At 43.3% G+C, this 20,650-nt stretch overlaps 1 protein-coding gene across 3 annotated transcripts in view; it reads right to left on the bottom strand.

The window, feature by feature from the left end:
• CDON (cell adhesion associated, oncogene regulated) overlaps positions 1–20,650 on the bottom strand; it is a 136,276-nt gene that overhangs the window by 63,905 nt on the left and 51,721 nt on the right. The window contains exon 1 of one of the 3 annotated variants that reach the window (XM_060250683.1): positions 5,119–5,303. The exons of 1 other annotated variant lie outside the window; for it this stretch is intronic. The gene's annotated coding sequence lies outside the window, so the exon portion shown is untranslated. Of the gene's footprint in view, positions 1–1,647; positions 1,863–5,118; positions 5,304–20,650 lie in introns of those variants that run through there. One more of the 3 variants, XM_060250684.1, reaches the window with a different exon arrangement.

Below are 20,650 nucleotides of genomic sequence, written 5' to 3'. Positions count from 1 at the left end.
TTGCAAAACACATTTAGGTATGTCCTGTTTCAACAGAACAAGTCAGAACTCTAATTTGTAATAGATAATAGTTTAAGTCCCCAATTACTGCCTCCTGTATCCAACCACTGGGCTTCTGTAGCTCTTACAATAGGCAAGTTGTTGGAACGACATTGGGACCACTGATTTAAGTTCCTCAACAGGTACTGTATTCTTTCATTGCTCTGCCATAGGAGCTGGCCAGCAGAGGGAGTACACAGCATCTAACACTTTTCAGACCTACAAACAGACCATCATCCACAATACTGCAAACCAGACTTACAAATGATGAATCAAATCAACCTCTACCACATAAGAATACAGGAGAAAGATCAATATTGGTAGAGTATCCTATGCAAACTTTTCCAAAAGAAGTTTGCTCTGAAAAATCAAATTGTGTTTCTTATGATAACTGAGGAGTTTCAACATCAGAACCCCTGAACAATACACCAATTTTAGGGATAAAGGTCAAAGTACTGTAACAATTGTTCAATGTAACTGCTGTGTAATATTTTCATCTTATTGTGACTTTGTGGCTATTTAAGCCGTTTGCTTCATTTTTACTACTTGTATGTCAATCCTAATTAGCTTTAAAAATCACAGCCTTAATCATGACAGTTTCCAGTTCTACTTCAGAAGTATTTTTACATATTAAACTCCATCAAGGAGGCTGACATAGAATTCCGGTATATTATTTCGAAGTACAATACTTGTCGGACCTCTTACAAGTACATTCCGTGTTAATATTTCCAAATGATAAGCTGGTGGCAACTCTGAAGATGAATCTGCTAGGATGAAACTTAAAATTGGATTCCAAATTTGTATTTTGGAATTAACTACTTTATAACAATATGCTTCAGCAAAAAAAGCCACTATATAAATGCTGCAAATACAGCATTACTACTTTCCAATATGTTCAGTCTGTCAAGCATGAATATATATTTTACCTTAGAAAAGAATCTAAAGTTGTCAAAAGAAATGAGCTTTCCAAATCTTTTCATGTCAAAAAGATTGTCAAATTTTTTTTGGGGGGGGGTGGAGATGGAAAGGAGAGGAAGCATAGTCTTAAAAATTAATTAGCTAAATAAAAGACTGAAGGTCTAATATCTACAAATCTCAGTGCTTAAGGTCAGGCAAGGTGCACTGTTCAAGTGCTTGCTTCTCCTGCAACTGTTTCCCCCCCAAAATGAATCATTAACTTTATCAAATACCTAGACTCAGATCCAAAGTACTGGAAGCTAAAGGAGCCAATTGCTAAAACAAACTCAAAATCATTCAGCGCAAAAGATAATGATCAAGTATTTCTGACAAGCAACATGCAATTCATAACCTCACATTTTAAATCAATTTTAAACATTAAGGTTACTATTGCAGTGAAGTTGCAATAATTCTGAACACAAGTTTTTCCAAGATTAATAATTTAAAATTTTGGTAAATCACCAGCAAGATATACTTATCCCACAGGGAAAACACATCTATGTCTTCTTGTTACTGACAGAATCTGTTTTTTAGCTATCAACTGACCACAAAAGGTTATTTAACACTGCAGAAGAGAAACAAAAACATATCAACTGACAAAATACAAAACATATACCATCACCTATTATATTCCATTTTCTAGAAACTCACCAAGTATAAATGATTATTGTTGGTTTTCCACCAGTGTGCCTCTTCAAGTCAAAAGAAAGGGAATCAGATGGTTTCAATAATAAAGGTGAGTGAGCTAATTTTAGTACTCCAAGTACAGCACAACCTTCCTTTAAATGCTAGTGTCTGCCTATTAGTATTCTTTGGGGCTGGGCTTTTCTCTTACCAGATAAGCTATTAAGTCATGCCTTGATTTTAGATCTGCCAACATATGGATTCTTCTAGTGCAGCCCTCCCCCACCTATCATCAGGAATGATATACTTCTGGTTCTATTTCCCCCCACCCCATCCCCCTTACTACTAAAAAAAGGCACTGCAGGGCAGAAATTCCTCAGGTGCTTGCTAATGGAATTCCCAGGGTCTATGAGCCGCTTCGGGGATCAAGAGATCTCCTAGCCCCTGCTGGGGTAAGAAGCAACGAGTCTGTTCCATTTAATCAAATACAGAATGAATTTTCAGCCCTATTCACTAGGCTGTCTCCAGGGCTCCAAAAAAGCACCAGGGAGCTAGAATCACACTAATGTGGCTCTTTCAGGCACATATAATTAGTTTGATTTTAAACAGCCACATTAATATCACCGCAGCACTATTACTCAAACTATGCAAAACCATGATCCTGTATGTTTCAAGATAGAAAATACTGAAATTATATGTATGCTGCACAGGCATTACTCCAGTATGCATTTCATATTTATAGCAAAACAAACCTCTCTAATGCTTTCAAGTATTCAAAGTAGTGATTCTTTTTCCAGATATTATATTCCTTAAAATGAAACCCTTTATACATGCCACTTCAGTATCTATACCATCATTAAATATATTTTCAAGGTCTGGAGTTTTAAATTCATAATGGCTTGTACTGCCAACTGCTTTGTTGACAAGGCAAGGGATATTCTTCAATTACTGTGTGCATGCTCTGATATATTATTCTAAGTTCTGTTTCAAATGTTAACAGATTGAATTCCAAGTACAACCATATATGAATCCTTAAGTATGGTTGTCAGAAAATGTTTTATAATAAAATATTATTAAACCTTTAACATGTACATACTTAAGAATTACAGATCTAAGCTTATCATATACACATATATTTTATCAGCTGAGGAATGTCAGATAACATAGCCTTCCAACAGGAATTTTAGACTGGGTTATCTCACGATTTTACAGCAAAAATAGTGTGATACTGCTTGTTCTTGTACATAGAAAACTCATTGTACACTGCCTTGCTGACCTGGACAAAGGCGCCTGTCTAAACAAAGTCAGTCTAGTTCATGTCAAGTCAAACACCTGCAAGAATGCTGAAAACTTGAGCAGTACAGCAGAAATACAGCAATACATAGTTAAGCAAACTAAGTTTTGAGGAAAGTTTCTGATTGTATGCATTTCTGGTTATAGGAAAAAGTACATCTGAATAGAAATTTAACAACATCCAAACTTCAGTTACACATAAACAAGGGAACACCTGATCTTTTTGTGGCACAAGCAAACAAACACAAGAATGTTGATTCAACAGTTAACAGTTTGATTTGAGCTTCCTCTGAAATCACTGAGCTTTACATCACCTATGTATAGCAATTAGGACAAGTCTTGTATTTTCAATTAATTAAGATACTGAAAGCACTTGATTTCAGAAATTTTCTTATGTAACACCCCTCCAAAATCAGTGAATTATACTGATAACTTACTAGGCAAACCATTTGTCTGGAATTAGACACAGAGAAACAATGGATATTCCCATCTTAAAGTATTTTCTTTTGCACACAACTCATTTGGATAGTGTGCAATTTTAACATGTGCATAACAGAAAGCAAGCATGCAGGCCATTCTTGGTAAGAACGCTTTCTTGTTGAGGAGCAGTTAACAGTTAATTTAAAATTTCCATTCAAAATGTGATGCTTCATCTTAGCCCAAATGAGAAGAACCTCCCAACATGTTGCTGCTAAAAATACTCCTTAAGAAAAACAAGATGCAGCTTCAATTCCATGTTCAAAGAGAGCTGTACCAGAAGTTAAAACAGTTTGAAGTTGACAAGCAAGTCTCTCAGTCACATTTCCCCATTCCAAATCAGTTCTTTCAAAGCAAGAAAGACAGCAAAAGGCATGGCAACTGCTTAGAAACCAATTACCTGGTTCTCTAGAATTCCATTCTGGGATATGCAATATAAGCATCCAGGTAATGTCACCAGCATGCCACTCCTATTCTCCCACCCAACTACGTACATAACAGCTTCTGAAGATGAATCACAGGAAAAAGGAATGCAATCTACTAAAAGGCCACTGGCACAGCTATCCTCAGCCTTCATAATTAAACATCTACTTCCCAATTGGCACAGTTCAGAACTGCAGCACAGAGCAGGCAGAGTAGATTTTAACAGTAAAGCAATTTGAAGAGATACAATATGCAAGTGATGCCTTTTATTCTGTTAAGGAAACAGAATCCAAGACCAAGTACATATGCTAGTTTATGTCTTCTAATCCACCATCCCCAATTACTCTTAGAGCTACTAAACCAGGGAGCAGCACCAATTACAAACAAACTGATCTAGAACGAAGCCTTATAGTGTTCTGCACTGCAAAGTCCAGTGGCATGGAAGAGGGGGAGCCAAAGGAGGTGGTGCCCTCCTCAAACAGATCACTGGTTTTTCCTTTACATGCCAACCTGAGATAAGGGTGGATGCCTGGATTTTTCTGGTTTCCCTGTAGCCATAAAACCAAAACACTTCCTCCTTCCACTGTCTCAGGCTAAAGAGGAGCTCCCAGGCCAAACTTCGCCCTCCCTGCATGCATCCCTGAGACCAGGAGGGATGACTTACTGCAGATTCAGCAAACTCGACCCCCCCTTCCAATTCCAGATGGATGACCCTGTTTCAGTGTAGTCCAGAGCTACTCCAGTCAAAGCCCGCTGTAATCGACGGCTTTAGATGGAAAGCAACCTCGCACAGGCTTGTCTTCTTGCAACATCCGAGCTCTGAAAGGGCAGATTCAGAACAGCGCTTGCTCGGTAGGGATACAGCTCCATCTCACGGGATGCTGATCTTTGGCACTCCAGAGGGGCAGCCGGGTCGGCTTGTTGCAGCAGCAACAAAACACAAACAAAACACCCAGCCAGGAGCTTCTTGCAGCATCCTGGAGGAGGATGTTTATTCTGCTTCGGTGGCTCTGAAAGCGCAAAGCCTGAGCTCCACGGACGCTCTGCAAACGTGCCAGCCTTGGAGGTGCCACAAGAGCTGCTCTGTTCCGCGTGCCTCCCTCTTCCCCACCACAACTGCAGCCTGCCCGAGGCAACCTTTTAAACTCCCTCCCGAGGCTCACCCCCGTTGCCTCCCAGACCCGACCTCCACCCTGGGTGCCCTCCTCCTGACACTGCTGCTCCCAGCCAGGGCGGGCCAGCTCAGGCCGTCCCGGCCCCCCAACCTCTTTGGGGCTGCGTCTCCTTCTCTCCGGCTCCTCTCACCTCTCAGCAGCGCCCATAGAGCCCTGGCTCCCGCTCGGCAGCCGCTCCCCGGTACATTCCAGAGAGAACAGGCGAGGCGGACGGGAGCCTCCATCCAACACCGGCGAGCCCGTCCCGTCCTTGCCCCGCCGCGCAACGCTTCCACTCACGCACTGAGGCGGCCGAGGAGGGGGAGAGAGAGACAGACGCACAGAAACGCGCCAGCCAGCCAGCCAACTCGCGCGCCTGGCTCTGCCAAAGCTCCTGAGGGGGTAAGCTCCGCCCACGCGGGCAGCTTCCCCCCCCCCGGCCGCGCATGCTCCACATGCACGAGCGCGCGCGCTCCCCGCCTCCCCTCGGGCCAGCCTCTTGAGCTAACCTGAGCCCCGGCCCCGCCCACCGCCTTCGCTCCGCCGAACGGCGGTTATTGGCAGTTATTCCTCCCCTCCCACCTTGGTTTCCACTTGGAAGGGAATGTACCAACAGTGCAGCGATGGAAGGGGTGGGCGGGGGAGAGAGAGAAAAGGGCTCCTAGCCAGAGAGTCCCTCTCCGCCCTACTTGGAAACTAGACCGGCTGGCGCGACTTTTTCGTTGAAGGGAAATGCCTGGCTTCCAAGGGAAGGCGGTGCTGTTGAAGCAAGCCTTGAGACAGGGAAGAAGGGGAGAGTCTCCCCCTGGTGTGAACGTGGGCACGGCTATCCTGGGAAGGGAAGTGGGAGAGGAGGGCTTGAAGCGAGTTGATAGGTGTGAAGTTTCCTCAAGGAGGACTGGAAACTTGTCAAGTCTCTGACATACCTCAGAAAGTGAGATTCAACACAGTTTAATTCTGGGTATAAGTTTTCGTGTTGCATGCTCAGAGTTAAGCTTTGTTGCTCTTAAAGGTTCCACTGACATTAAACTTTGTTCTATATTTAGATAGATTAAGATATATTCAATTATAATAAACAGGAGTTTTGCAGAACCTGAAAGGACTGATACAAATTTTATTGCTATATATAAGTTCTTGTGGCCTAGACTAGACCCCACTTCTTCAAATGCAGACATTTTTCTGTCAGGATATGGGGTGGAGGGGAGGAATCAGGATTGAGAAACTGATTGCTGGACTAGGGTCTGGGTTCAAATTCCCATTCTGCCATGGGTTCAAATTCCCATTCTTGCTTGGGCCAGTCACACACAGGTAGCCTTCCCTAGGTCACAGTTTTGTCATGAGGGTAAAATGGATGACAGGAGACTGGTGTAAGCCACTCGAGGGAGAAAGGCAGCGTAGAAATGAATTCAATGAAAATACAGAGATCATGTGATAGCTGTGCTAAACACCAGGTTTTGTTAGTGTAATCCTAAAGAGTTCTGCCTTTCCAGGGCCATTGCTGTCAGTTGGTTTAGAGGGATGTAACTGCTTAGGAATACTCTGCACATGTGTGGATGTATATACATGCATATATGTAAGGAGATACATGATAAAATGCAATTAAACAGGATGTTTCTGTTCCATTTGCAGGGAGTTGTAAGAACTTAAGAGGTGCCCACTGGATCTGACCAGTGATCCATCTGGGCAAGTATCTTGTCTCACACAGTGGCCAACCAGGTGCCTCAGAGAGGCAACACATGGGATAGAGGCCAAATCCTCATCTGATGTTGCTTCATGGCACTTGTATTTCTGGTAGAGGGATGAATAATTTAGAAGTCTCTCTCTCTCTCTCTCTCTCTCAGCTTGGCTTCGCGAACGAAGATTTAAGAAGGGTGCAATAGTCCACGTCTGCTGCAGGCTCGCTGGTGGCTGACAAGACCAATGCGGGACAGGCAGGTCCGGCCACAGTGGCTGCAGGGAAAAGTCTGATTTAGGATTGGTGCTGTAGTTTAGAAGTACCTCCCCCATTAAATCCCAGCTAAATTCTAGGGAGCTCCCCCCTCCGGCCTTCTTTTCAGCTAAACACAGTATTTAATCCTTTCTGGAACATTTTCAGTGTCCATTAGATGCATTTTATAGGATTTTGTTTTCAATTAATTTACAAAGTAATTCTTGGCATACCTGGAGAGTCCCTCAGGTAAATAATGATGACTTCCTTGTCTGCAGGTGGCCCAGCTGTGCAGCTGTCATCATCCACACAGGGGCCAGAAAGGTTAGCAAAATGCTACCTGGCAGATTTTATCATTTCGGGTAAGCCGTTTTGGGAATCCTTCTGGATTGAAAGGCAAAATAGAAAGCAAATAAAATGTATTTCTCTTATGCATTGTTGGGCAGAGGTTTAAAAAATTTTTTTCAAGAGAAATTTGAGTACTCTCCCAGCATCTGTCCTTGAGCTTCTAGGCAGAACCTTTTGCTCCCCCCCCCCCCAACCTGTGAGACAAGGGCCATAGCCTGTCATGTTGGCTTCTGCCCCATTCCTGGCTTCAGCCCCTGAGATAATTGCAAAAGGAAATGACATTAAGAGTCCGCTGTTTGACCATTTAAAACACAAAGGGCCATTTCAGTGTTTTAGTGCTTCAGAAGAAATGAAACACACACAAAAAATTGTTTAAAGCAATGTCTTTATTTGCTGTTCATATTTCTATTCCCATCAAGGAAGCTGGAAATTGATAATTCAGGAATGCTAGCAAAATGGAGTGAAATCCTATTGCATGAAAAGCCTAGAATGCTTATATGAAATATATGTGCAGGAGCAAAAAAACAAAAGCTGTGTAATGCCTTTTAGTAAGACCAACAACCTGGGATCACAGTTCATATTACATAGACCTACCTACCTGTAATGATTCTAGGGTTGCCAGGTCACCCTAGGCCATGAGCAGGGGATGGGGGGGGGGGTAAGATTGCCAGATCCAGGTTGGGAAACTCGTGGAGGAGGAGGAGAAGAAGTGATGATATTGGATTTATATCCCACCCTTCACTCTGAATCTCAGTAGCTTACAATTTCCTTTACCTTCCTCCCTCACAACAGACACCCTGTGAGGTAGGTGGGGCTGAGAGAGCGCTCCCAAAAGCTGCCTTTTCAAGGGCTTCTAGTCTCCTGACCCCACTGATGGACCTCCTGATGGCACCTTTTTTGGGGGGGCACTGTGTGACGCAGAGTGTTGGACTGGATGGGCCACTGGCCTGATCCAACGTGGCTTCTCTTATGTTCTTATGACAGCTCTGCAAGAGCTATGGCTGACCCAAGGCCATTCCAGCAGCTGCAAGTGGAGAATCAAACCTGATTCTCCCAGCTAAGAGTCTGCGTGGAGGTGGAGCCTGGTGAGAACAGGGACCTCAGTGGGGTTTGATGTCACAGAGTCCACTGTCCAAAGCATCCATTTTCTCCAGGGGAACTGATCTCTGTAGTTTAGAGATGAGCTGAAATTCTGAGGGATTCCCAGCTCCCACCTGGAAGCTGACATCTCTATTAAGTATCACTGAATACAGGTTAGAGGTCCTAACACAGGCAGCTTTGTAGCTTGGCTCTTCGCCCTTGGCAAGTAAAAAATCCTTTCAGGGCCTGTGGCCTTCTGGGATGCACTTCTCAAGCTGCTCTGCAGCCTACAGGCAAGGGCAGGCAGTGGGGCTAGTAAACTAGTAAACTACGATTCTATGCAGAGTGACTTCTATTCTTACACTTGTTGACTTCAGTGAGCGCAGACTGGCATAATTCTGTGTAGGATTGCACTGTAATTGGAAGTCCTCCCCAAGGCTGTGTTAATATCTTTTCCATCCGCCACATGGAATGCTGCATAAAGAGGTTCACATCCTCAGAGACCACAGTGATGATATACATGACAACTTCTGAAATAAAAATTGCCCTGCGTCATAAATAAATAAAACGATGCATTTGCTAACCAGAATTCCTCTCTGTGGGGGATCTAGAAACACCAAAAGGAACACCAGAACTTCTATTGTTGTATTGTACTGGCACAAATTGAGAGCCAGTCAGCTGAATCTGATTGTATAGTTACAAGAGATCAAAATTAGTTTCACCCTTTTAATCTATTGCTATCAACTAATCTCAGTAACCTGCCATTAGATCAATTTCTGTTATACACTATCCAGCCAAGACTGGATTCCTACAGAGAGTTAGCTGCATCCCAAGCCGATGTGGAATAGCTCTTACCAGACTGTCTAACAATGTTCACTGGAGAAGCAGGACAAAGTTTGAGTCCAGTGGCACTTGATGAAGTGTGCAACTGTGCATGCATATGGAAGCTTATATTAAACTTTGTTGGTTTCAGAGCTTTTTTTTTGTAGAAAAAGCCCAGCAGGAACTCCTTTGCACATTAGACCAGAACCCCTGACGCCAAGCCGACCTTCCAGCTAAAAAAAAAAAGCCCTGGTTGGTTTTAAATGTCCCACTGGACTCAAACTTTGCAGTGTTCACTTGCATCATACAGATGCAGCCTGGAACCTGCTTTCTGTCTTCAGCTCATAATTTTCCAACTCACCATCTCTTCTCGGAGCTCCAGACACAAGAGAGAACAATTGTACAGTACAGTGTTGTTAGCAGTACACAACAGTCTGTTCAAATACACAACAGTCTGTTCAAAATCGTAATGATACACAACAGTCTGTTCAAAATCGTAATGATTCAGCTAGGGGTGGCACGATTTGTATGGTTGTGTTTAGAATCCACTTGAATGTAATGGCTTTTAAAACTAACAACTAAACATGAAAATGATGGAGGTTTGTATTCTCCCTGTCAGAAAGAAGACAGATTGTGGGCCGCTGCATGTTTGGCTGACTCCAAGGCAGTCTAAAAATAAGCATTTTGCAAGGATTAACATCACTAGACAAAACAACAGTTTTCATCACCGGCCTTATATATAGATGAATAGTAAATTGAAAACAAAAGGTTTAAATTAAGGAAAACATTATCTAAACCCCACCTCTGGCTCCCCCAAGTTTTAAAATAAATATTCTGAAGATTTGGAGAAAGGGTGGTTGGGAATGTCAGACATTGCCTGGCTCTTATCCAGATAAGTGCTTATGAATTGTAACACCATTAGTGAAAACATTACTTTCCAGAATTCGAAGTATAAGCTTATGTCGCTGCCACAAGAACGTATAGAGCTTAACTCTTAGCAGCTGAAAGGCATATCAAACCCATCATAGTTGCTTCAACATGGTAACAACAGCAAAATAACCCCCAGTTATTAGGCTTGCCAATCCCCAGGTCGAGGTGGGAGATCTGGTTTTGCAGACTCCTCCCCACTACCAGCCAGCTGGCTGGCGGGAGTAGGCTTGCCAATCCCCAGGTCCCAGCGGGAGTTCTTCCGCTTTCCCAGGCTCCTTTCCCCCCCAGTCAGCTGGCCGGTGGGGGGAAGCCCCGCCCCCAGAGGACCATGTACCTTTCTCCCTCCGGAGGCTTCAGTCTCTGATTGAAAGGCTTCTTCTTGGGATGGTGTGTCTGTGTTACTTTGGAGAAGTTGGCAGCAACTCGTGAGTAGAGAGGCCAATCCCTCGCTTCAGAGTCGCCAGAAACGGCGGGGGGGGGGGAGGGAAACGTCTGCTGAGCACTTAATTATTCCCTATGTGGAGATCGATTCTCATAGGGTATAATGGGGAATTGATCTGGAGGTTTCGGGGGCTCTAGGGGGGCTGTTTTTTGAGGTAGAGGCACCAAATTTCAGTATAGTATCTAGTGCTTCTCCCCAAAGAACCCCCCAAGTTTCAAAATGATTGGACCAGGGAGTCCAATTCTATGAGCCCCAAAAGAAGGTGCCCCTATCCTTCAATATTTCCTATGGAAGGAAAACATTTAAAAAGGTGTGCTGTCCCTTTAAATATGATGGCCAGAACTCCCTTCGAGTTCAATTATGCTCGTCACACCCTTGTTCCTGGCTCCACCCCCAATGTCTCCTGGCTCCACCCCCAAAGTCCCCAGATATTTCTTGAATTGGACTTGGCAACCCTAGGCGGGAGGAAGGCCCTGCCCCAACAGCCATGATCTGTCTTTAGATCTCAGACAGGTTCAGAAGCTTGCAACTACTTCTGTTTCAGAAGGTGTGTGTGTGTGTGTGTATGTTTTTAAATCTTAGTGAGACTGACGCTGTGGAGGGGGGGCTGAGCAGGAGTGCCACACGTGTGTGTGAGGGGGGGTGAAGCCAGAGAGCTCAATCCCTCTGTTCCTTTTGCATTCCTTTCAGAAGCTATTTGCATAGTAAAAGGGATAGTAAAGAGTTAACTAGAACCTGATTATGGAATGGAGGAAAACTCCACTCCCCAGACCTCTCTCTCTCCATAAATTGGTTGGAATACAGCGGATTGTTACATTCAGCAACCCCCATGAGTAAAGCTATCTATACAATTGCCCCAAGGAGATCACAAAAGTGTGGGCATGCAAACTATTTATTTTGGCTGCTTTGCAAGTGGATGTGTGTTTGAGTTCACTTTCATTTTGGTGGAAGTGCAGCTGCTGTGAGTCATTTGAATGCAAAAAAGAGGAGGAGGAAATTAAGACTATTCAGGGAAACTGCACTGCTATATTTTTATTAATTTATTTCTAGAGAATGGGAAAGTCTCCTGGCTCCACCAGCAAAGTCTCCAGATATTTCCTGAGCTGGACCTGGCAACCCTACTAGTTATGGAGCTCCACCACTCCCAACATTTGACAAACATTGTGCTTCCAGGAGGCCTCTGCTGCTTTCCCTCTCTCTAGCTATCATCACATCAGGCCTCTAATAGTCCTGGTTGCTCTACTGGGCAACAGCTTTATATCCAGCTCTGGAAGGAATCCTGACCCAACTCTTGCAGAGTCAGGTAGAGCTATCTATGCAAGAATCAATGCCAGAAGATAGGGTGAAAGACGCAGGCCAACAGAAAGCGTAACGAGGAAAGAGATTCTTTGAACTGAATGTGAGTATAGTTCCTTAGACAGATAATGGCCAGGTCTATGCAGTAAAGCAGAAAAGAGATGGTAGAATGGACTGTACCACTTTTAAACTTTAAACTAAGGTAACCACGTCTCACTTTATAACACATGTCTGTAAAATACTTGCATGTTAGAGTGAAAGGTTGTAACCTAGCTGTTTGTCTCTTGCAGAGATTTTTGTTTGCCAGAATTGTTTAACAAGGGAGTATTTTAAAAATGATCTCCCACATCTGCATTCTGAACTAGCACAGCCCATTCTACCACCTTGTGTGATTGTACACATACAAACTCTGGCCCTTTTAAGCTGGGCTTTTTTTGTAGAAAGCCTGGCAAAAAACTCATTTGCTTATTAGGCCACACCCGTGACATCACCATTGTTTCGCACAGGAACTCGTTTGCATGTTAGGCCACAGTCCCTGATGCCAAGCCAGCTGAAACTGTTTTCCTCTGTGTTCCTGCTCAAAAAAAGCCCTGCTTTTAAGATATTCTGGAATAGACTGAGAATATGTTGGGGAGAAGCAACTGGTTGGACCTAGTTCTCTCTCTAGACATCTGGGAACAGGTTGCTGCTGCTATCCCTGCCAGTTCTCCCTCTTCAGAAATTCTTAATTCTTAAAGAGTCACGTTCCCTCCTTGGGCACCACTTCCAGCAGCAAATGGAAGATAACCTCAGAGGCCACAATGATAATTGCCCATTTCTTGGGTGGAGAGATGGGACAATGCAGACCAGAACACGGCTTCCTCATACAGGAAAAACAAAAACAGCTTAAAAAAATGAAAGCAACTTGCTCCTAGAAAGTTTAAATCACTTAACTCTGCCTGACTTGTTGTCTGAAGACAGGAAGCTCAATATTTAGGTGTAGTGGTTAAGTGTGCAGACTTATCTGGGAGAACCAGATTTGATTCCCCAGTCCTCTACGTGCAGCTGCTGGAATGGCCTTTGGTTAGCCATAGCTCTCGCAGAGTTGTCCTTGAAAGGGCAGCTTATGGGAGAGCTCTCTCAGGCCCACCTACCCCACAGGGTGTCTGTTGTGGGGGAAGAAGATAAAGGAGATTGTAAGCCGCTCTGAGACTGATTCAGAGAGATGGGTGGGGCATAAATCTACGGTCTACTTCTTCTATGCTTAGGCTATGTTCTGGAAATTATTAATGTGATTAAAAGAGAAAAATCCTTGTTAGAACTTACGTACTAATAAAACCCTGGTGTCTATGCCCTTGTTTTACCTCGAAGTGTTATTCCTAGAATAAGGTTCAAAAGAGCCCTCTCACAAACACAGGTTTAGCCTGGGAATAACACAGGTTTAACAAAGGGGAGAGTTCAATCATGGCAAAGACCCCGTGAATAGCTGGGGCTCAACATGAAGGCCTGTCATTTTCATGAGATGCAGAAATTCAAAGAACATGGCCTATGGTTCAAAACCACCCATGGCTGATGATCCCACCTTGCACCAAGCCGCACATATCATAACTGGGGCTGGGGAACCACAAAGATGGCTCATTACCAAAGAATCACTTTCTTTTCATGGTTTCAAAACAACAGTCCTTCAGAATGGTTATTCTTAAGTAAAAGGTAAAGAAAAAACCTTTGCAGGTTTTTGATAGTATGTTTCTATGCATCACAGTGCTCTTTTTAAAAAAAACCTATTAAATGCTTACTTATTCGGTGTATTTTCATACTGCCTCTGCAATCTGCAGCATTACATCAATGTCTAAATGAATTTATGGCATGTCTAAAAGGAAATCTTTATTTTTGCTTTAAAAACTTGGGTGGAGGCTGCCCTTGAGAATGGTGAAACATTTCCTTACTGCTCAGCCAACAAAATGGTTCTTTCTTTCTTTCTTTCTTTCTTTCTTTCTTTCTTTCTTTCTTTCTTTCTTTCTTTCTTTCTTTCTTTCTTTCTTTCTTTCTTTCTTTCTTTCTTTCTTTCTTTCTTTCTTTCTTTCTTTCTTTCTTTCTTTCTTTCTTTCTTTCTTTCTTTCTTTCTGCCGCATACCGGAGATTATTGTCAAGACAACAGCCACCAACCATTTACAACACAAAATATTCATAACAACCCAGAAACCTGGTAAGCAAAAGAAATAAAAAGCTAACACAAGTATACTTCTGCTGTTTGATCTTTGTTCATTGTGGCTTCTTGCCCCCTTTGCATAGGTATTTTGAAAAATGTGTGTTTTGCCCTGTAGAAAGTAGGGATGCCCAGGGACCGCTTCTAATCCAGTCCCCTGCCAGGATGCACTCTATACCCCAGCATGGTGCTCACTCCATCTCTCCTTCTGTTCCCTAAGGAAAGGATAGTCCTGCTGACAGCCAAGGCTCAGACCCAGGCGGAGATCCTTAAAGTAAGCCACAATGGGATTTTCTATGGTCGCAGATTAAACATCCTTTCTCCCCGCTACCTGTCTGCTGGAGCAGTGTCGAAGAGGATGTGTATAATCAGCAGAGGCCATTCAATACACCTCTGTTCGCATTCTTCTACCTGCATTCCTGGATGTGTCATTCTCCCCCCCCCCCCCATTTATTTCAACTGGATTTGTCAGAGGCTTAACGGGGAGCTAATTAGCACCCTCGAAGGGCTGTCTTTTTCTACAGTACCTTTACAAAAGGTTTACGTCCTGATTAAAGTCAGGTGCCTCAGGACACCCTCTCCATTCAATGCGTCCTTCTGCATTCTTCAAGAATTAAGCCAGAAGGAAGAGAAGGGGGAAAGCGCACACACACATGCACGCAATTTTCTTCTCTTTAATCTTAGGAAAAACAAAAACAGCTTAAAAAAATGAAAGCAACTTGCTCCTAGAAAGTTTAAATCACTTAACTCTGCCTGACCTGTTGTCTGAAGACAGGAAGCTCAACCAACCGAGCCTCTCTGCCCATGATCCTTTTGGGACAAAAGATCGGCTGCTTTCTGCTTTGTTTTTGTTTAGGTGGAATTACTTGCCTTTGACACCCCGGTTCCACTCCTTCAATAAATCAAATGACTGAAGATAATAAGGGCACAATCCGAAAACCCGCTTGTAAGCCTCTACATCCATTGAAGTTAATGGGATTTACGAGGTTGTGAATGGTTTCAAGATTGCAGCCAAAATTGTCAGGAGGGGGTTTATCTGTCTTTGAACAAGGAGATATTTCATTTGTCAGTTTCACTACATGGAAAATTGCATTCCCTTCCTGCCCCATATTGTGCTTTGATAACTAGACCCAGTTAGCGGTTTGCAGGATATCCATGCCCATCAAAGCCCTATAATGCTCACCTTTGGATATTAACACCTGTAGATTGTATGAATGGGTTAGAGAAAAAAATGATCCTATTAGAATTTCTGTTTGACTCTAAGCATGGCCCTTTCATACACTGACACATCTCTCAGCCCATGTGAAAGAGTGAGGGCTGTCAGTCAGGTTGTGACCCCAAATTGTATGGGAAAGTTTCCCAAATGTTCAATATTTGAAGCATCATGTTTATGTCTAAATTAAAACTGGAATTTCATTTCACTCTTGCTCCTGAAAGGATGCATTGATATTTCTCTAAACAGATCCCAGAGCTATCAGCAACAATCCGTCAAGTTGCAAGATCACCCAGTTCATATTGCCTCCTGGTACACTACCTAACCTGTTGTTCAGTCCTTCAGGGCTCAGGGATAGTCCTGATTTTTTGATTAATATTAATTAATTTTGATTTTGTGTCTTGGATTTCCCCTCACCACTCCCCCATGCAGGGCTTTGTTTTGTAGAAAAAGCCTAGCAAGAATTCATTTGCATATTAGGTCACACCCCCTGATGCCAAGCCAGCCGGAATTGTGTTCCTGTGCATTCCTGCTCAAAAAAGCCCTGCCACCATGTCTGACAGTTGTAGCAAACGTATGGAGAAATCCCAGAAGCATCAACATTAGGTAGAAAGAATAGTTCAGGTGTTACTTCCTTATTTCTTCCTCTGAGATGAAGGAATACATTTATATACAGCCTCAGCACATTGGCATGGGGATATCAGTGCTCCATAGAACTTCTCTGCTACAGATGCTTCTTAAAATTCTCGTCACCTTAGTTCTTCCCCAGGTTACAGTTCCTGGTCTTGTTTCCAAAGCTGAACTGATACATTTAAGAATTCTCCATTGTTCCATTTCTAATTTGCCAGCTTTTCTACAAAACATGGTGCAGGTGCAGTTTGATGGGAAAAGAGCAATTTCCTGCTGCCACTTGCTTCCAGTGGCAGTACTAGTGACTTCCACTCATCTTGCACAGAGTGAGGACTTCCCCTTGCCTGGTGGTGGGATGGCAATGATTCTTTGGCTCCATCCTGAACGTTTGCCCCCAAATGTTGAAGAAATATAGCAAGTTGACAATCTTGTTGTGAGTTGGGTATATCAAGATTGTTTCTGGGTGGCGCTTTAACAATCTTCAGCAATGCAAGTGTACATGTTTACCCATGGAATCACACCAAGGTTGCTTTTATTTTTTCTGCATTGTTGCAGTGAACATACACACATCAGAGAAAAGACAGGAAGCAAATTTAAGCCGAGTTAAAGTGTATGTACCTGCTTTTCAACATAAGTTATCATCAGAGGCTGTCCTCTATGTGCTTGCATGTTCTGAAGCTAGATGAGCAAGCGCTGGAGGTAGAGCCTTTTCAGTTATGGCATCAAGGTTTCCATATAGACCCCTTTCAGACAGCCTTTCTAATCCATTTTGGTAACCAGTTGCTAACAGATTTTTGTGTGTGTCATTTCAGAGACAACCGTTTTAACAACTGGCTGCTAACAGATTTTATTTACCTTTTCATACAAAGCTGGTTGGTTGAGCCATTCTTGAGGTAAACTGTTTTCTTCCATTTTTATATCTTCTTTGCACTTCTGAATCACTGTACTGTGCTGTTTAAAATGTCTGCAGTGCTTCAATAGTGTTGCACTTTCCTCCTGGCCTCTTTCATCATACTGTCCTCCTCAATTTTTTTTTGAATGTTCTAAGCTGAGATACATTGAGATTGTGACTGTTGTTACATGGATACAGGAAGAGAAAAGTAGCTCATTGGGCAGCAGGTGCTCAGGGCATCAGAGATTTGTGTTACAAGCATAGCCAGCTTCAAGAGGGGATTGGATAAAAATATGGAGCAGAGGTCCATCAGTGGCTATTAGCCACAGCATATTGTTGGAATTGTCTGGGGCAGTGATGCTCTGTATTCTTGGTGCTTGGTGGGGGGGGGCAAAGTGAAAGGTTTTCTAGCCCCAATTGTGAACCTTCTGATGGCAGTTGGGTTTTTTTTTTTTTGCCACTGTGTGACACAGAGTGTTGGACTGGATGGGCCATTGGCCTGATTCAACATGGCTTCTCTTATGTTCTTATGGAAGTTGCTAACAATAGCCACAGGGTATCTCAATGGTGCCAAGGCATCTCAATAGTGCCACTGTAGCACTGAAGTGCTATATTGATCTAGCACTATAGCACTCAACTTAGAACGTTATTTTAAAAAAGTCTGAGGAAGAGCGTGTGGGAAAAAAGGTTGCAGGGGGGGAGACTGCAGTGCTGTTTGAAATGGCCAGATCACTTTAGAGATGGCTCGTTAATGGAATGAAATTCACTGTATGAAACCTGTGTCCCTGTATCACTTTACTTGGAACCAGGCTAACAACAGATAACATTCTGTTTAGAACAGTAATGTGAAAGCAACTATAGACCTGGCTGTATAATTCATTTTCAATCCACGTTCGATTAAATGGCAAAATCCACTTGCAAACAATCACTAAAGTGTATTATCCAGTTTCTGTGAATGCACCCTTGATTGATGTGAAATCTATATTGTTTTAGGCAGAGCTTTTTTTGTAGAAGAGACCCAGCAGGAACTCATTTGCATCTTAGGCCACACCCCCTGACGCCAAGCCAGCCAGCCATTCTTGTGTGTTCCTGCTCAAAAAAAGGCACTAGTTTTAGGCACTAGGCAAAGACAGTACTTTCTCAAGGCCTCTTGCAATTGGCTTAACTACTCTGCCTTGTTATTAGTAATCTTTGCCTTTTGTTTTAGAGGGTATCTTAATGCTGTTGTAAGGATATTGAAGATACCTTATTTGATCTGATGCACTTTATTGCTGTTGCTTGCTCTTTTGAGTGATGTATTATTGGTTTTATTATATCACTCCTTTAATGTTTATATTGTATGGCACCTTGAATACAGTTATAGGGAAAGAGACAGGATATAAATATTCTAGATTTTTTAAAAAAAACTTCTAGGATTAATGTTAGAAATTCTCCTAGTTAAATGAGAATTATGTGGGAGATGAACATAGATAAGAGAGAAATTCTAAAAGAATGAAGATGGAGAGAACCCCTTCATCCCTGCTCCCTAGGCCAAAAAATATAGTGAATGCAACTGACTGAGAAGATAGATCCAGGTGGGCAGCTGTGTTGGTCTGAAGCAACAGAACAAAGTTGGAGTCCAGTAGCACCGTTAATAACTTTGTTAAGAACTTTGTTGGTCATAAAGGTGCTACTGGACTCAAATTTTGTTCAACTGACAGAGAAGTTACTGTGCAGTCCCATAGACTGGGTTTAGAAGGCACTGCCTGTTAATTTTTCCAGGCACATTCAACTCTACGCAGGGCAACGAGTCTGGATACCCCCCTGGTGCACAGTATGATTCCTCAAATGGAGAAAATATGTACTCCAAATGGAGAAAATATGGGGTAGACTTTCAGCAGGAGAAGTCTTGAGACCTCAAAAGAAAAAAAAAATCAAAATGGTCTAGTTTTCGCTGCACCTGTGTGCAGAGACAGGAAGGCTGACGTTGCTAGCAGCTGGAATAGAGACATGCTGTTTTCGATGACAGCTCATGGAAATTTTCTTTTACTCAACTGGCAGAGCAGCTGCTATTTGGCTGTAAGAGTTCAAGCGTCCATTGAATAGATTCCTTGTAATGTAGCCAGACCCCTTAACGCAGTGACTCTTGCTGTAATTTTTAAAGGCCTGTGATTCAATCATTCCTAGCCTCAGGGGAAAGGACTGGAAGAGAGGTAGACACCATTGTGGCCAATGGCCGCTACTCAGGGATGATGACTCTTTCTGAGAAGGAGACCTTAAGATTCCATGTGCTTTGGGGGGGAGGGGGGAGATACGTGGTCTTGCAAATAACATAGATACCATGGCATGCTTTAAATGAATATTTGGAAATCAGGCTGGGAGGATCCTGGAGATTTTCTCTTGTGAGATATGATTTAACAGGGCCTTTCTTTTCCCCACCTAAAACTCCATTACTCAGACACCAGTGACTCAGCCACACTACTTAAGTAGACGTACTAGGGGGATAAATGAAAAACTAACATGCCATACATCTCTAATGAAACAAGATTTTTTATTATTATTATTAATGACCTGCTGTTTAGAGCAATCCCTTTGGATTGAGCAGCTCTCAAAACATTAGCCATGCCATTAGCTCTAGACAGCTTCCTGCTCAGCATGCATTCAAAAATTCTAATTACTTACTTATAAACATGCTCTGTCCCATGGCAGGGCCAGCCCCAATCCTGCTCTAGTTATTCACAATTACTTGCATGCAACCATGGATAGTCCCTGGTAGGAAAGTGTCCCTTATCTGCATCAAAAGACACATCCAGCAAGATCATTGAGAACCAGCTAGGCATTGTGAATGTGATCCTGCCAGATGTTCATCCAACAAGCAAGCTATGCTTGTGTGCATAGATCCTCCTTGCTGAATTGGGGTGGCAGTCCCTTCTGGTAAGCAATGAACACCACCATCCTCTCAGGAGAAGCTGCAGATTTCCCTTGAGTTTGGAACTCTAGTCCACCCACGGCTAGAACTATGAAAGACATGAAAACTATTTGAACAGAAGGCTCCTCCTTGGATGCCAATTCCAGTGGATTCCTACCAATCATAATGGACTGCCATCAATCGTTGGGTGAAACACTAACTGGATCTACCCCACAATAATCCAGAAGTGACACTTTCCAAGTGTACATTTACACAAAGCTCAGAAATGTGATATCCCTCTGGTTATGGTCCCTTGAGATATCATGGAAAGGGGGGGGGAGTTTTACTTTGATGGGGAACAAACAGGAGGTGTGATGCTGCTTCCTGGGAAGAAGGTAATGGGGAAAGTTTAAAAATGTCATTGGCAGGTGAGATTGAAGTAGAGGGAAGGTGGAAAAGGAGGGAGAAAAGAAGGAAGGCCGGCAGGTGTCCTGTCTGTTCCCTACCCAGTCATTTTGTAGCATTGATGTGGGGGGGGGGGCGGTATGAGAAGAGGGTAGCAGTAGTGGCAAAGGAGGCCATATCCAGTGTCATTTCCCCCCTTCACAGCCATGCTAGGAGACGGTTTGGATGATGGGGACACCATGTACACCACCTTCTTTTTTGTCTCCCTCACCCCTCCATCTAGGATTACCAATATTCAGATGGGATCTGGAATCATCCCAGAATTACATTGGATGTCCAGACTTACCTGGAGGAAATTACATCTTTGGAAAGTAGGCTCTATGACATCATATCTGCTGAGCCCCCTCCCGAGCACTCTCCCCCCATCTCCAGGATTTTCCCAAGCCAAAGTTGGCAACCTTGTAACCAGGGGTCATTTTGTAGAAAAATAGGTGCTGAAGCCTATTAGCATACCTCATTAGCAAAAAGCACCCCCCCCCAGCCAAAAACAACCCAAAGAAATCCTGGGCAAGTGAGGCCTGCTTGGGCTGGTTAAAGATCCAGCCAGCCCAAGCAGGCCTCGCTCA

The sequence above is a fragment of the Heteronotia binoei genome, chromosome 12 (genome assembly GCF_032191835.1).
Source record: "Heteronotia binoei isolate CCM8104 ecotype False Entrance Well chromosome 12, APGP_CSIRO_Hbin_v1, whole genome shotgun sequence".
NCBI lineage: Eukaryota > Metazoa > Chordata > Lepidosauria > Squamata > Gekkonidae > Heteronotia > Heteronotia binoei.
The sequence above is the reverse complement of the archived record's forward strand: the minus strand, read 5'-3'. Positions and strand labels throughout refer to the sequence as shown.